The sequence below is a fragment of the Pleurodeles waltl genome, chromosome 7, assembly GCF_031143425.1.
Source record: "Pleurodeles waltl isolate 20211129_DDA chromosome 7, aPleWal1.hap1.20221129, whole genome shotgun sequence".
In the NCBI taxonomy this organism is placed as follows: Eukaryota; Metazoa; Chordata; class Amphibia; order Caudata; family Salamandridae; genus Pleurodeles; species Pleurodeles waltl.
In genome coordinates this window covers 712,670,013-712,686,525 of record NC_090446.1, presented here as the reverse complement: position 1 = coordinate 712,686,525, position 16,513 = coordinate 712,670,013, and the positions used below count along the sequence as shown (strand labels likewise).

General features: G+C 42.0%; 1 protein-coding gene across 1 annotated transcript in view; it reads right to left on the bottom strand.

The window, feature by feature from the left end:
* Window positions 1–16,513, bottom strand: part of LOC138304580 (solute carrier family 22 member 4-like) — a 256,341-nt gene that overhangs the window by 59,952 nt on the left and 179,876 nt on the right. The window lies entirely within an intron of this gene.

Below are 16,513 nucleotides of genomic sequence, written 5' to 3'. Positions count from 1 at the left end.
CACTGAAAGGAGTACATTTTAGACAGTTTTCAGTGTGGGAATGAGTGAAAACAAGTTGTACTGGTGTTCTCAAGCTTTCCAGGGCATCACTGCTCAGCAATATTAAACAGTCACCACTTTACAATTGCACATTCAAATTTTGTAATTACCAAACCTAGACTTTCGCTCCTAACACAAGTTATTTGCATTTGTAAGACTTCCATTGATGAGGATGTGCCCAAATGCACCCAATGCAGCTAAATATCTTTAAGCCTATGATTCCTGTTTTGAATCTCTTGAGGTCAGTTAAGCCCTTTAACTTCCAAGACTGATAAAATAAAAGTCATAGAACATATCTTATACAGCGCCAAGAAGCCTATGAGTGAACTCGAGCTTTACAAACATACATTATCTTATGGCACACATGTAAATGAATTTGTGAAAGAGGTCCTGAGGTATGTTGTTTAAACCACTTTGATTTTGAATAACATGGCTGGCTCGAATAGCACAGGTAAGATGCAGGTAGAAATTAGATCAAGAATGGTTTGACTCTAACCAACAGGGATTATAAAAGAAAAAAGTAATCTGGTGCGTATATATGAGAAAAAATTCTCTGAGCATTACAATGCCTCGAAAAATATGCAGCAAAACCATTATTATTAATCTTGGGCCAAACGTGTACTTTGCCTTTCCCTTCTTTTTTGTGTGAACCTTAAGAGAAAAGACGCGGGAAATGTTCTGTGTAGAATTGGACTGCAAACCTCCTGCTCATCTTTCAGAGGAATCTTCATTGCAGGTGTTCAAATACTGGGGCCCAGGTTTATTAAAAAGTCGGACAACACAGGGCAGCTATGCTACGTGATGCCACATCTACTAAGATACAGCGCTGTTCTGCTCCCCCAGCACTTGTGCTATTTAGGCAGCCTTGTACCAACGTAGACACCCTTGCACCATAACTCAAGGGTATCTGCGCTGTCTGAAGCATAGATTTGTACACATAGGGGTCCTTTCCAGTACAAAACATATGCTTTAAAAATCTTTCAACTTTTTAAGTGTGCTGTAACATGTAAAATGTGGAAAACAAGGAGAAATGAAAACATTGTGCCTACGTCGGGAAGGTCTAGGAGTTTTTAGCACAAATTCCTATCTGGATGGGAAAGGACCTTGCACCACCCAAGGAATGTCCACTAAATGGACAGTCATACAAGGCAGCACATTGCACAACTTTGTTTTACTTTAGGTAACTATCCAACACAAATCACGATTTGCATTGGGTAGTAAATCGCATCTGAGCACTTTGCATTGGGTTTGCATTAGAAAAGTAACACAAACGTGACACAAAGCATTTGTAAATCTGGGTCTAGGTGTCTCCTGAAAACCATACACATGATCTTTCTACAGTTAGCTGCTTCTCAGATAGACTCACAATATTGCCTTCTGCAACACACTTTATTGTCTTCTCTGGGTGAAGGTAGGGGTGCTGGATCCTGTGGGCCTCAAATATTTGAGAAAACCTTCACACGTTATGTTCCATCTAATGTTCCTCAGATCTAGCAGGGATCCCAACAGACTATAACCTGATTTAGATGATGGCAGTATGGATAAATATGTCAAATTATTCTAAAATAACATGGATTTAACACCTGCTCCTCTGATGCTATACCCATCGTTGTTTTCACTACATTAGGAAACTTTCACTGAGAGAGACTCCTCGGCGTCCAGCATTGGGTCCACCAAGACGTGCAGTTAACTATGACAATTTTAGCGTTCCGGCCTCTACAGAAAATGTGTTCCACCTTCAGGGAAAAGTAAGATTAGTGTCATTAACGTGCTTTGAAATCCGTTTAGCATGGAAACAACACTAGATAAGAGGGCTGTGAAAATTGCGAAAACAGACACTGTATTGTATCCTATATTTAGTATTAACAATGCCACTGTCTCACACAGGCAAAGTGAAAATCCTTGTAGACTTCAAATACTTTCCTGAAGGTAGCGAAAAAAAACTCGCAAGTTCAAAGAACTCTAGTTTTCGTACCTTTAGTAACTTAAACGCTATACGTAGGTCTAAATCCCGCCCATTAATTACACTTATTCTGATACTGAAGAAGTGCAATAGTAAAATCACCTCAGTTTATCTTCATTTTTCACTTTGGACTATTTCACTGAAAGTCATTAGAAGTTTCTTTTGCAAGAGATTAAGGACTGGGCAGAGAATAGGCCAGTTATTCCTGGACAGGAGGCAGCCTTACAATGGAACGAGTCCATGTCCGGAAATGTTTTGGTCTTAAATTCCGCTAGAATAAAATATTGGCAGTGACTAAATGGTGCACTGTTTGCTTGCCTTGTTTCATTCAAGGCATAATTGGATTCAGTAAACCTCCAGATGTTAGACAAAAAAACACAAATTCTGCTGCTGAACCACACTCTGTAAAACATAAGATTGTTCCATTGCTAACAATCTGCAAGAATGAAATGCAGTAGAAACACGTGCAGGAATAATTTGATACTACCAGTAGTCCCGAGTATTTTATAAATGGTCTTGAATTCCCCAAGTAATACCATGGGAAAGCATCCAAAAGGACAAAACATGTAACCTTTTGTGTATCGCTCTCCATAGATGTTTTGTCCTTCTGGGCTAGACCCAGTGCTACAAATCCATTGCGCAGGCACACGCTAGAAAAAACTAAAAAGACAGATATGTGTGAATAAAATTAAACTTCAGCCCTTTGACCAAAACAGCATCAGTTTCACTTGGAGAAACCAAAGCTCACTACCAAAATACTGTGAATGCAAATATACATAGGGACTAACTGATTTACGATAATTAACTCCACATATATGTATATTAACAACACATATCTTCAACGCACCTAGGCCCATATTTATACTCTGTTTGCGCCGGAATTGGGTCATTTCTTTTGACGCAAATCCGGCTCAAACCTAACTCCATATTTATACTTTGGCGCTAGACCCGTCTAGCACCAAATTTATGGAGTTAGAGTCATTTTGTTACAGTGGAAACCTACCTTGCGTCAATGAGATGCAATGTAGGTGTTCCTGGGCAAAAAATGACTCAAAGGCATTTGCACCTAATTTTTACTCCTTTGCAAAAATGATGCCCGGGAGGAGGAGGGCCTTAAAAAATGTCTCTAAGCCGGTTTAGAGTCATTTTTTAACGCCTGGGACAGGGCAGGCGTTAGAGGACCTGTGGGCTCATTACCATGGTCCCCGACCATGGAAGCAGTCCTTTAAGTGCCCTTCCCTGCACCCAGGGACACCCCCTGCCACCCTCACCCACCCCAGGAGGACACCTATGGATGGGGGGACCCATCTACAGTAAGTACAGGTAAGTAGAGGTAAGTAATTTATTTTCTTTTTTAAAGTGGCATAGGGGAGCCTAACTTGGGACTTGGGCCCCCCTACATGCCACTGTGCCCAATGGCCATGGGCATGGTCATTGGGCAGGGGGTCAGGCGGGCAGGGGGGCATGACTCCTGCCTTTGCTAAGACAGGATTCATTTCCATGGGAGTTGTGCGTCAAAAAATGATGCTAGTCAGGTTAGAGTCAATATTTTTGACTCTAACCTGACTTGCACCATTCTTTGACACACAACCCCCAGTCTTCCCTACGCCTCCGCTGCATGGTTAATGTCAATTATTTTGACACTAACCAGGCCGCAGCGCCATCTACCGTCATTCATTAAATATGACTCCCGGCTGGCGTGTTGGAATGGCGCTAGCCGGCGTTAAACTTTTTGACGCAAACCTGCGCCAGTCAAAAACTATAAATATGGGCCCTAGTTGTTTATGGTAAATCCGTAGTTCACCTACATGCACTTACCGCCACAATAGTTTGCTAGTTTAAATTCTGGTTACAATATTTTGATACCACAATATTTTTGTGCTCAATATTCTGACATATTACCTTCTTCAACTGATGGCAAGTTGAGTCCCCTGGCATTGTTTTAAGAGCTGAGACCAAGTAATATAGCTACATTGGCTGAGGCTTTGCACATTTGCCTGAAAATTACAGATTCAAGTCAAACAGGACCTACCTAGCTAGTCACTGAGGTTGATAAAATAAGAGTCACTGATCTTGGATAATAAAGACACACATTATACTGGAACCTTTAGACAATTGCGTTGAAGTGTTTTCTATATCAATATTCCATTATTGGTAAAATCATCTTCACTCTCCTTATGGGAAGAGAGTCTTCCTAAAGCATTTACTCGCTAAGTGAATACGCTTAATCAGTACTGTTATTTTGATCACCAGTGGCAGCACTATGTATTGAGCTCAATGCCTCTCATGTAGTACTCTGTCGTGGTGGTTATTCCTTGGGGAAAGTTATCTCACAGAAAACTTTGTGTACCCTGACAAACATTAATATTCTTCTGCCAAGCTGAAGAAAATCTCTGATAGGGGCGTGCAATAAGCAGGTCTTAGGGCCCATGTATTGCCTGTTAAAGCCCGTAAATGCAGCAATAATCACAAGGAAATACCTCCTTGGGCCAAAGGATAGGGCAGGAAGGATAAGATAGGACCCATTTAACATGTTTTACATGGGCTGTGTCTGATTCTTTTCACTGCGCTACTTCAAAGGACACAGTACCATAATCTTTGGCAGGTAATTTATAATTTGGTCAACCAAAGGTTGATGTAGCAAGCTATTGAAAAGTGACTTCCAATGGTACTTGGAAAAATATCTATATTTTGAAATCTGTGGAAACATTACAGTACAGTTTGTTCACAATATTTTTTTACTAGCTTTATGCATAGATGGACACTAAAATCTACAACCCATCAATTACATTTTTTTTAATCTTTCAGGAGGACATGCTACAGGACCATCATTATCCTGTGAAGAAAGGTTTATGTTCACAGAAGGAAGTAAATAGCATGAGTATGCGCCATTACTTGAGTTAACATTAAGGAAACATAAGAAGCGCACGGAGAGGCGAACAGTGAGGAACCTCTGATGTCATACCAGCTCAACAGTCTCACCTCCAAACCTTCATTCCAGCAATCCACACAATACTAATCAGTTTTCCAGTTATACTTACACACACAAATGCCAGACCGCTTACTACTTAAAACAACCATATGCTAATAAGAAAAAATGCTCAGATAAATGGCAAAAATACACTAATAATTTTAAAGGAGAGATAAGAAATTGATAAAAAATAAAGCTTATAATGGTTCTGTCAAAACGTAATGCCCATTTGCAAAATCCAAATATAAAATAAACACTACATAACAGACATTAGAATGTACACCATGGCATAATCCTTGCAGCAGTAACTAATCTGTAGCACAATCGCTATGGCAAACAGGTAGCTTTCATTTCCTCCCTTCTCTTGTTCCCCCATGGTGTCCCATTCTTCTACGTGAATGTGTAGTCCGCTCCTTCTGGATGGCTCACACCTACCACTTCCAGACATCTCAGCAGTAGGATGAGCCAGATCATTAAGATCCAGAAATACATTATTGCCTCCAGTGCTTAATTTATGCTTGTTGTTTCCGGTGCTGAGCACCGGCACTTATTTTTGAGGGCCGGCGCTTATTCTTCTGCCTCAACCATTTACTGCGAGCAAAAGACACATATGGGAAAGACGGAGGAAGAGAAAAACGAAAAAGCGTCACAAGGCAGAAAGTAGAAAGCTGCTAGAGTGAGCTGAAGGGCAGGGAGTGACTTTAAATGGATTGAAGAGGCCCGAGATGGCTTCAGGATTAGGCTGCCTCAGTATTCTGTGTTCCCACATTCAATTGCAGCAGCCTCGGGTTTAAGAGGAGGACTTTGAGCACCGGCACGTATTTATTTACAAATTAAGCACTGATTGCCTCTATCCACCTTTGCTTTAAGCTTGAAATCAACAACGCTGAAAATAGGTACTTGACCCATATTTCATACACAAACATCCTCAATACTAACTGATCTTCAAAACAACTCAGTTACTCTAATAGGGTTAGATCGCCAAGAGCTACCTTTGCCCCCATCATTGGGTCTTCTACTATTCAGTTACAAATATTGTTATTTTGTTAATGTTTATTTTTTCCGGTGATTTTAGACAAACCAGCATTACACATCAGAGGCCTCACAGAGCCATTCGGCAGCAGAACCAAACATGGGTCTACTACTATGAGTTGATAATTCCAATATTTGGGTTTTCCATCTGACCCTCTTTTAGGATCATGTACAATCTCAACCTCCTCTGAGCCTCTATGCTGCTCACCTTTCCTTCATCTCTGCCAATGTTATTATATTCCCTGTTCCCAGACACAGATCCATTAAATCTAAACTCCCTCATCACAATTTAAAAGAAGACTTTGTAACAATTTGTAAGAAGACCTCACGCAGCTGAGTGCAGTGTAGTACTGTATGCTTGTAAGGTTGACTGAAGAGACTTCCTCCAAAACAAACTAAGATTGAAAGCTTCGTTAAGCACCTGAATCATATGCTCAACTTGCCCATTGCCATCAAGGTGGAATAATGCATCAGTTTCCCAAACGAACCTCACTTTTTCTTTGACGTAAATTGGACACTATTATCTAAAATTATTTTGTGAGGTACAGCTTACAGGGCAAATAAAAACACTAAGAACTCAATAATAAACCATGTTATTTCACTTCCGATTTTTTAATCCCCGGTCTCTTGGAATACTAATCAACCAACACCCAAGCAAAAGATTGATGCTGTGATGCAATTACATATGGTTCCATTAATTCAATGGACATTTTGCCCCAAGGACCTTGGGAAAATTGAACTATTCAAACTGAGACCACACATGAATTAGTTTTTTAAATCGCTGTTGGTACAAACACTACATTTCTCTACTACCAAATCCATTTTACACCAAGATTAGGTGACCAAAAATGCTGTCTAATTCTACATTTAGCGCCAGACATGTCAACATCCCCTTCATGATCTCTGGCAGTCACAATTCTGCAGAAACCGAAGGCTGGGATTATCTTGTCTCCACACATCAGTGCATATTTCTAATAGCTAATTCTCTTTAATGCTTATGAAAAGGTTATATTTCTTCTATCGAATTCCTCTCCTTTGGCTTCCCGGATTACGGATCTTTGCAACTTCCGAAGACTGGGCTTGCTTGCTTTCCTAAATTCACCTTTCCACTAGGAAGCTGACAGTTTCCACCAAACAACACTGCTTACACCCTAGCTAGTAAAAGCGATCACATTACCACTCTTTATGTTTGTAATCATCATAAGGCAAAGTGTTAGCCAGGGCATTGCTTTTGCCTGGAACATGTTCAATTTATGGCCAAAGTGACTGCATTTTAGCTGCAAAAGTTAATTACTCTCAGTCTGAGAGTTTTGCCACCTCCTCACAAAATGTTTAATAACTGCCTGCATCTGGACATAAACTTGACATTCCACAAAAATGAGCAGAAATGTTGTACCTCCCGAAAGCATGCTAAGAACTCTATAAATAACTGAATAGACCCTTTAATTTGATTTGAGAGTCCTGGAACCAAATGCTACAACACATTGCATGCCAGAATGCCTTAGGGAAAGGGCAGAGACCATATTTACCGTATCTACAGCTAAAATACAGTACTTGCCTGCAACAAAAGTCTTCAGACCGGGAGAATTATTATTAGATTTCTTGATAGCTTGAAATGATTCATTCTGTGCTGACTCCTAAAAAAAGTATCAATCTCATTCAATAAATTGAAATGATTCTATTTTGCTTGAAAAATCCTTGGGAACCTTTACTAGAACTTAACGAGCATTAAAACATGAAATCAATAGCTCTCCTGAAAACCGATCTGGGGCCATATTACACCAAGCACCCCTGAGTCACAACAGAAAAGTGACCTGTTTTCTGCACCCCAAGGGCACTTTGGTATTAAGTTGCAGATGCTCGCACAGCTTCTACTGTATGGCACGATCTAAAGGTGACGTTCTTGTATTTGCTTGGTGTCGTGGTCCCCTGTAAATGAGTAAGCAGTTTCCCCTGCGCGTGCACAGTATTACCGATGCAGGTGCAGAGGCATAGATGCTGTTGGCAGGCACAATGACTGTGTGTCACATATAGATGGTGGTTTAAAATCTGGCGCAGACAATGATGGCGACTCACCCTTAGGTCTTCTGGGGAGTATGGGAACCGCCTGCTTGTGCTGCCAGCCTAGCAAGGTTTCTTTTTTTAGTGGCAGAATGAGGGGATGGGCTGCCTAGAAGCCAAAGAGGCAGCCTCTACCAAATAAAACTAGGCTTGTTGTCCCGGCCCGTAACCACCTGTGTGGGAAGGTGGCCATTCCTGCAGTGCCGCTGTGGCCTTTGGTATACTCATCCCATCTTCCCGGCAGTTTCAAGGATTTAGAGGCCATTACTACCAATTAAAAGGTGTAAAAATTGGGAGATGAGGAGATCCATGAGGAGTCGTCTGTGGGCTTTGATGGTGAGAGAGCCATCTCCCATGTATGCCATGTATCTCCCATGTATGCCTGATGTCAGTGATCATCGCACAACAGGGGCATCGCCATTCAGCCTAGCAACAGAGCAACGGCCTAGTCATTCATATTCAACAATCCTCCATCAGGGAAGGCCTAAACAGCAACGTCATTAATGAAGAACTCTCACTTAAAAAAAGAAAATAGGTATTGATTGTGCAATTCTTACACAAGTTAAATAGAAAATTTGTGTTTGAGGGGATTTCTCATTTATTTAAGTAAGTAATCTATCAAGTTTTCCATCATCCTGTTCCCAATTGGCATTACTGTGTACAATTAAAGAAGGCGGCGCTCCAAGAAATGAGCAACATAGTACAGAAAAATTATGTAAGCTGGTAGGAGCATCGCAAGTCAGTATTAAGGCTAGACCAAGCTATACGAACGATTAGCATCACAAAATAAATGGTAGATCTGGCCAATTCAATCCAATATGCAAATCCCATTAATGTTCCTGTTATATAGATCTTACTGTTAACAGAGAACACTAAGGTCAAGTCTTCACTAATTAATTCCTTTGGTTTATTGCACTGTCTTTATCCTTGAGTCTCATTTCACCTTTTAAGTGCCTACTTTCATGTTAAAAGCAAAATCAGCATGTCTTCTCACATTTACGGAAGCCATGATTAGCGCAGCCCAGGTCAAGGCTCCAACCACAGATGCTTCCTCAGCTTGACCTTTTCCAGAGCCTGCTTTCACCACTCTCCTAAACAAGCTGGCTAAAATTAAAGGTTCTATAGCACCGATAACTTCTGAGGTCTCTATGCCAAATTCTGAGGTATAGTCCTTGCAAAGTGACATCAGCTCTTTTCAGAACAGACTAACCACTGTAGAGGGGCGACAGATGGATGTGGAATCAAGCCAGGAAGCTATTCTAGACTGGAGTAAAGTTATCTGCTACCTCCAGCAGAAAGTCATCGACTTGGAAGACCGCAGTCATCGCCAAAATGTCAGGATTTTAGGCTTACTTGCGTGCGCTGAGAAGGATGATTTGCCTGTTTTTTTTGGGGTGCCTTGATCAATGACCTTTTGAATCTCAACTTCGATTCACCACTGGAATTCCATGGGGGCCGACAGGATCCACTCAGACCGCATGCCAAATGACCGTCACCCGTGTCACGTCCTCGCATGTTGCATACAGCATCAGCATGCCAGACAGATCCTCTAGGAAGCCGAAAATATGGGCCTTACCTGCATGAGAATGCTCAAATTCAGTTTGTGGCAGATTTCTCTCACTAAATCAACTCCAAGCAGAAACAATTCTTGGCTCTCCACCTTCAATTCAAGAAGAAGGACATTAAAAATGGGCTACTGTAACCTACTACTATGCTGATCACTTTTTAGGGCAGAACATCCGAATACCACGAATCAAAAGACCTGGCGTCTTTTTTGGATGCACCTGACAACACTAATATGGAGGATGCTCCACCTGTCCCAACCTTTATGTCCTTGCCTCAAAATGATGTATCCCAAGGGATGCATCCAGCTCGAAGGATTAATTTAAATGATGGGATTCCTTCATGCAGAAATGGTCACAAATTGCCCCCCGGAGTGATCTGGAAAGTCTTTCCACCCAAGAGATGAATCAAGGTCCCACCTTCAGACTTGATGTGCCCTGCATCTCTGGCAATGGTTATCGTGTTTGCTCTCTAATGTATACTTGAAACATTAGACTTCAATGCATGACTGGGCAACCTTTTCCCCTTGTGTTCCGCTTACTTCATGATTGTTAGACCTGTCACCCTTAGGGTGGTCTTCCCCAAACGTTTTGCCTGCTTGCCTCCATCTTGTCTGGTTTTTGCTCTGTTGGCCTTAGGATTCTGGCCACTTTGGCACTGCTAAGTAGTGCTAACGTGCTTGTGCTCACTCCCCTAAACAATGTTTGATTGGCATATACTTGATTAGCTTATCTAATTTACATGAAAGTTCCTTGTAGAGTGGTATACCATATACCCAGGGCCTGTAAATTAAATGCTACCAGTGGGCCTGCAGAACCTATTGTGCAACCCACTTAAGTAGCAAATTAAAACATGAATGTCGACTTAGCATGTAAAACCCTTTGCCAAGCCCTAAACTCCCCTTTTATTACATATGGGTGACCCCTAATTATGGCCACAGGTAGCCCATAGGGCAGGCCGCTGTGTAATTAAAAGGGAGGACATATCTTTTAGTTTTACATGTCCTAGAAGTGAACCCCCCCCCAAATTTGTTTTTCACTACTATGAGGCCTACCATAGGATAACATTGTGGATTACTTATTTTTTAATAAGCTGTAATCCCTAAATCAGAGATGGTAGATATATTATGTTTGGTATATATGAACTTTTAATGATAAGTCCCTCTTTAATGGTAAAGTTGTAATTATCTTTACAAGTTTGAAAATGCCGCTTTTAGAAAGTTGGCATTTTCCTGCCCTTAGGCCTCTGTGCCTGTAGCCTGCGTTAGGTCACATGGCTGGGTGTAACTGACAGTTGAGACTTTGTGAATTCACCCAAATCACACAATAGTAGGATTAGTAGAGCCTGAATAGGCCATTAACTGACTTGATGGGGGGGGGTGGAGCTAAGCACAGCCCCACTTTCACCTGAATAGGCTGAGCCCTGCTGCCCCACAATAGGCTTTAGTACCCTGTATTGTCAGTGCAGCCAACTAGGAGCCAGGACAGGGAGTGAAACGTCTGGACTTCAGGGAACCCTTCTGGAAAATTCTCCCAACTTCTAGGAGTTGGGCACCAGGGTATAAAAATAGGGTTCTTAGACCCACTCCTCAGTTCACTATGGGACCTTCAGAAGAACTCTCAGGGGACTGTCTGCCACTGTGACCGGCTGTGCACTCTGCCAGACTGCTGCTGTACCTGGAAGGACTGCTTTGCTGCCTTAAGTCTGCCTTGAACCTTCAGAGGCCAGCCCTGCTGTGGAGCCCAGCATGTTCACCTGCACCCAGAACTTAAAAAGTGACTCCAATGGCTATTTTAGCTGGCCTCCTGTTCAGAGCAACAGGGACACAACAGGCTCCCACCATGTTGAACCCACACCTCCACCCAGTCTGAGTGAGTCTTGAACCCCGAGAGGTCTCCATCCGCTCCTGGACCCTTGGTTGTGGTGCTAAAGGTGCGCAGGTGGCCATGTTATAAAACTGAGGACTTGCTATTTTGAACCTTAAACTTTAAAAACTCATAACCCTGGTTCTACTAATGATATTTTTATAGTTTTGGTGTCAAATTATTTATTAAAATTGCCTCTATAATTTTAAACTGGTTCGGGATTTTTCTTGTGTTGTGTTTTCACTTTATTACTTTTTGTGTACTGCATAAATACTTAACACATTTCCTCTAAATTTACCCTGACCTATTTTTGTGACAACCTACCCAGGGTTAAGCACACGTTAAAGTAGTGACTTTTTGTGGTTCACCCTGCAAGGGATTGTGGCTGGTGCTTGACCAGGGCTCATACTATAGTCAATCAACAACCCAATTGTTTCACAATGATTATATTACATCCTGGGGAATAGATATTGTGGATCACCTGGTATGCTTTTAATTGTTTTAAGATCTAAGTTCACATTCTTTGTCTGTAGTGGGAGGTTGGAGAAGTAATTGTTGTGGTGAATTTGATTGCAAAGCTTAAGTCCTGCTGTGATTTGCTCGCATTCTGGTCCTTTGGAGCGGCCTCTCCTCGCTACAGTCTCCCTCCTTTTAAGCGCAATGTTTCTAATTTGATGGACTAAAATAAGACTCTCTCATTGGCATGTGCCCCTACTCCCTTTAGTATCAGTGCCTTTTTTTCAACCCGCTTACAGGTTCAATTTCAAGGTCTATCAGATTGCTTTCTCGGCTCTGGAATCTAGTCCCATCCTGGATGCAAGCTTTTCCATTTCCAAAGAGCGTTCCAGTAGTTTTAACTCTCTATCCGACTCTCCTCCTGCATGCACCTATCCCTTCCCCTCTACTAAAGCCCCTAATAGTGCAACCAATCTTTTTATGCCACATTTGAGGTATCCCCCACCGTTTGTCAGTCAACCTTATCCCTCAGAATTTGCCATCACTAGCCTAGCAAAGTGACTGCAAACTCCACTCGCGCACCCACCATGCACAGTTTTCTGCTAAATAATTTTACTGCAATTGTTACATTGATATTATCAATGATGTTATCAAAGATGTCATGAGTGATGTAATATGTGGGGTAATTAGAAATCCACGGTGAGGGCACGAGTTATAGTTACCTTAGGGCACGAGTTGTAGTTACTTCAGCTAACCATAACTATAACTGCTGAATTTCTATGGTTTTGTGCAAGTAAATTCAGATCCTAATTATAACGTCCCTGTAACCTTTGGTTTTTTAAGTGAATTTCCATGGTTTTTATCATTCTATTTCCTAACAATAATTGTCCCTGTAATCATTTGCTTTCTCAGTGCATTTCTATGGTTTTGTAATGTAAAGTAATTTTAAATACTATGGGCCTCATTACGACCCTGGCGGCCGGCAGTACACTGCCGGTAACACCGCCAACAGGCTGGCGGTGTACTGCCAGTGTATTATGACCGTGTCGCATTAGCCACGGCCATACCGCCAGCCCCTCCACTTGACCGCTGGGCGGTCATAATCCCCAACTACCAGCCTGTCCATGGCGGTAAACACCGCCATGGAAAGGCTGGCGGTAAGGGGGATTCGGGGTGCCCCTGGGGGCCCCTGCACTGCCCATGCACTCGGCACTCCAGGCACAGCCCCATTTCAGGGCAGTGAAATGCGCGACAGGTGCTGCTGCACCCGCTGCACATCATCATTGCCACCGGCTCTAATATGAGGCCCAGCGGAAATGTCAAAATAGGGAGCCAACAATACCGCCAGCACTGGCGGTACTGTGGCGCCCGCGGCTTCAGCGGTCTTCTTGCAAGACAGCCAAAGTCATAATGAGGGCCTATATGTTAATTAAACAACCACTGTGCACAGCCTTTGGCCATGTGCCGCAGGGTTTGGCCGCATGGCCTATAACCACTCAACCCTGCATGCATAAGTCTCTGAATGGGACTGTGATAGTGTGCATGAGTAACTCCATGGGTCTGTCAGTGGGTTCATGGTTCTCTGAGAGGATCTGTGAGTGGATGCATAAGTCTCTGAGTGGATCCAGAGAGATATCTAGGCTTTGATGAATGATATAGTTAGAATGAGTATATTCTCAGACTGGAGCCCCTGCTTGCTTTTTTCCCTTTTAATTTTCGCTGAATCCTTGGATTCGTGAAAATAAAAACAATTTTTTTTACTTTTTTGCCCTGGGGGGGCGGGGGGCCCCTCTGCACCTCTGCACCAGAGCTAAGGGTCCAGGGTGTCCCTACTGTAATCCCTGAAGCAGGGACAGAGAAAAAGGGAGGGGCCCAAAATGCATCTTCCCCATGCATTTTCCAATAGGGATTTTGAACACGACTATAGCCCGAAACACTGGATGGAATTACACCACATTTGGCAGAAAGCTATGTCTTGGTCCAGAAAATGTGTTTTTTCTGATTTGGCTTAAGTTCATTCAGTAGTTTTAAAGCTAATATAGGAAAAAGAAATATAGATATCTATGAATGCGGTTCCTTTGCAGATCCACCACGTACCAATGCAAGATTCTGATTGCCTGGCCACAACTTGAGAGGGAAGTTGCGGCTGCCATTTTCTTTAACCGCCATGTACTGCTCATTACCACAGTTAATACATCAGTCAAGACATCTTCTATGAAGTCATTGATAATATCACTGCAATATTTGCAGTAAAAATATTGATGAGAAAACTGCATGGTGGGGGCGCGAGTTATAGTTACCTTAGGGAACAAGTTTTAGTTACTTGAAATAACTCTAACAGCTGAATTTCTATAGTTTTTGCGTGTAAAATCTGAACCTAACAATAACGTCCCTGTAACCTTTGTTTTTTTAGTGAATTTCTAAGGCTTTTTTTTCCATTTCCTAACAATAACGTCCCTGCACCCTTTGTTTTTTTCAGTGTATATATATATATATGGAAAATGTCACTTACCCAGTGTACATCTGTTCGTGGCATTAGTCGCTGCAGATTCACATGCTGTGCACATCCCGCCATCTGGTGTTGGGCTCGGAGTGTTACAAGTTGTTTTCTTCGAAGAAGTCTTTTCGAGTCACGAGATTGAGGGACTCCTCCCATTTGGGCTCCATTGCGCATGGGCGTCGACTCCATCTTAGATTGTTTTTTCCCCCCCAGAGGGTGAGGTAGGAGTTGTATATGCTAGTAATAGTGCCCATGCAATGGAGTGAATACATATGTACATAATGTAGTTTAAAGTAATATATATATTTACAAATATACAGATGTTCAAGATCAACTTCTAAACGGCTACAGGCTCCCGGGGAGGTGGGTGGGCGCATGTGAATCTGCAGCGACTAATGCCACGAACAGATGTACACTGGGTAAGTGACATTTTCCGTTCGGTGGCATGTGTAGCTGCAGATACACATGCTGTGCATAGACTAGTAAGCAGTTATCTCCTGAAAAGCGGTGGTTCAGCCTGTAGGAGTTGAAGTTGTTTGAAACAATGTTCGTAGTACTGCTTGGCCTACTGTGGCTTGCTGTGTTGTTAGCACGTCTACACAGTAGTGTTTGGTAAATGTATGAGGCGTAGACCATGTAGCTGCCTTACATATTTCTGTCATTGGAATATTTCCTAGAAAGGCCATGGTAGCACCTTTCTTTCTAGTTGAGTGTGCCTTTGGTGTAATAGGCAGTTCTCTTTTTGCTTTAAGATAACAGGTTTGAATGCACTTAACTATCCATCTAGCAATGCCTTGCTTAGAAATTGGATTTCCTGTATGAGGTTTTTGGAAAGCAATAAATAATTGTTTTGTTTTGCGAATTAGTTTTGTTCTGTCAATGTAGTACATTAACGCTCTTTTGATGTCTAATGTATGTAGTGCTCTTTCAGCTACAGAGTCTGGCTGTGGGAAGAACACTGGTAATTCTACTGTTTGATTTAAGTGGAGTGGTGATATGACTTTTGGTAAAAACTTAGGATTTGTTCGTAGAACTACTTCATGCTTGTGTATTTGAATAAATGGTTCTTGTATGGTAAATGCTTGAATTTCACTTACTCTTCTTAAAGATGTGATGGCAATTAAGAATGCAACTTTCCATGTTAAGTATTGCATTTCACAAGAGTGCATGGGCTCAAAAGGTGGACCCATGAGTCGTGTTAAGACAATGTTGAGGTTCCATGAAGGAACTGGTGGTGTTCTTGGTGGTATAATTCTCTTTAGACCTTCCATAAATGCTTTTATGACTGGTATTTTAAATAGAGAATTTGAGTGCGTAATTTGCAGGTAAGCTGAAATTGCTGTAAGATGTATTTTAATGGAAGAAAAAGCTAGCTTTGATTTTTGCAAATGTAGTAAGTATCCTACGATGTCTTTGGCAGATGCGTGTATGGGTTGGATTTGATTATTGTGGCAGTAATAAACAAATCTTTTCCACTTATTTGCATAGCAATGTCTAGTGGTAGGTTTCCTAGCTTGTTTTATGACCTCCATACATTCCTGTGTAAGGTCTAAATGTCCGAACTGTAGGACTTTAGGAGCCAGATTGCTAGATTCAGCGATGCTGGATTTGGGTGTCTGATCTGTTGTTTGTGTTGCGTTAACAGATCTGGTATGTTTGGTAGTTTGACATGAGGCACTACTGAGAGGTCTAGTAGTGTTGTGTACCAAGGTTGCCTTGCCCATGTTGGTGCTATTAGTATGAGTTTGAGTTTGTTTTGACTCAGCTTGTTTACTAGATATGGAAGGAGTGGGAGAGGGGGAAAAGCGTAAGCAAATATCCCTGACCAACTCATCCATAACGCATTGCCCTGAGACTGATCTTGTGGGTACCTGGATGCGAAGTTTTGGCATTTTGCGTTTTCCTTTGTTGCAAATAGATCTATTTGTGGTGTTCCCCAACTCTGGAAGTAAGTATTCAGTATTTGGGGGTGAATCTCCCATTTGTGGATCTGTTGGTGATCCCGAGAAAGATTGTCCGCTAGCTGGTTCTGAATTCCTGGAATAAATTGTGCTATTAGGCGT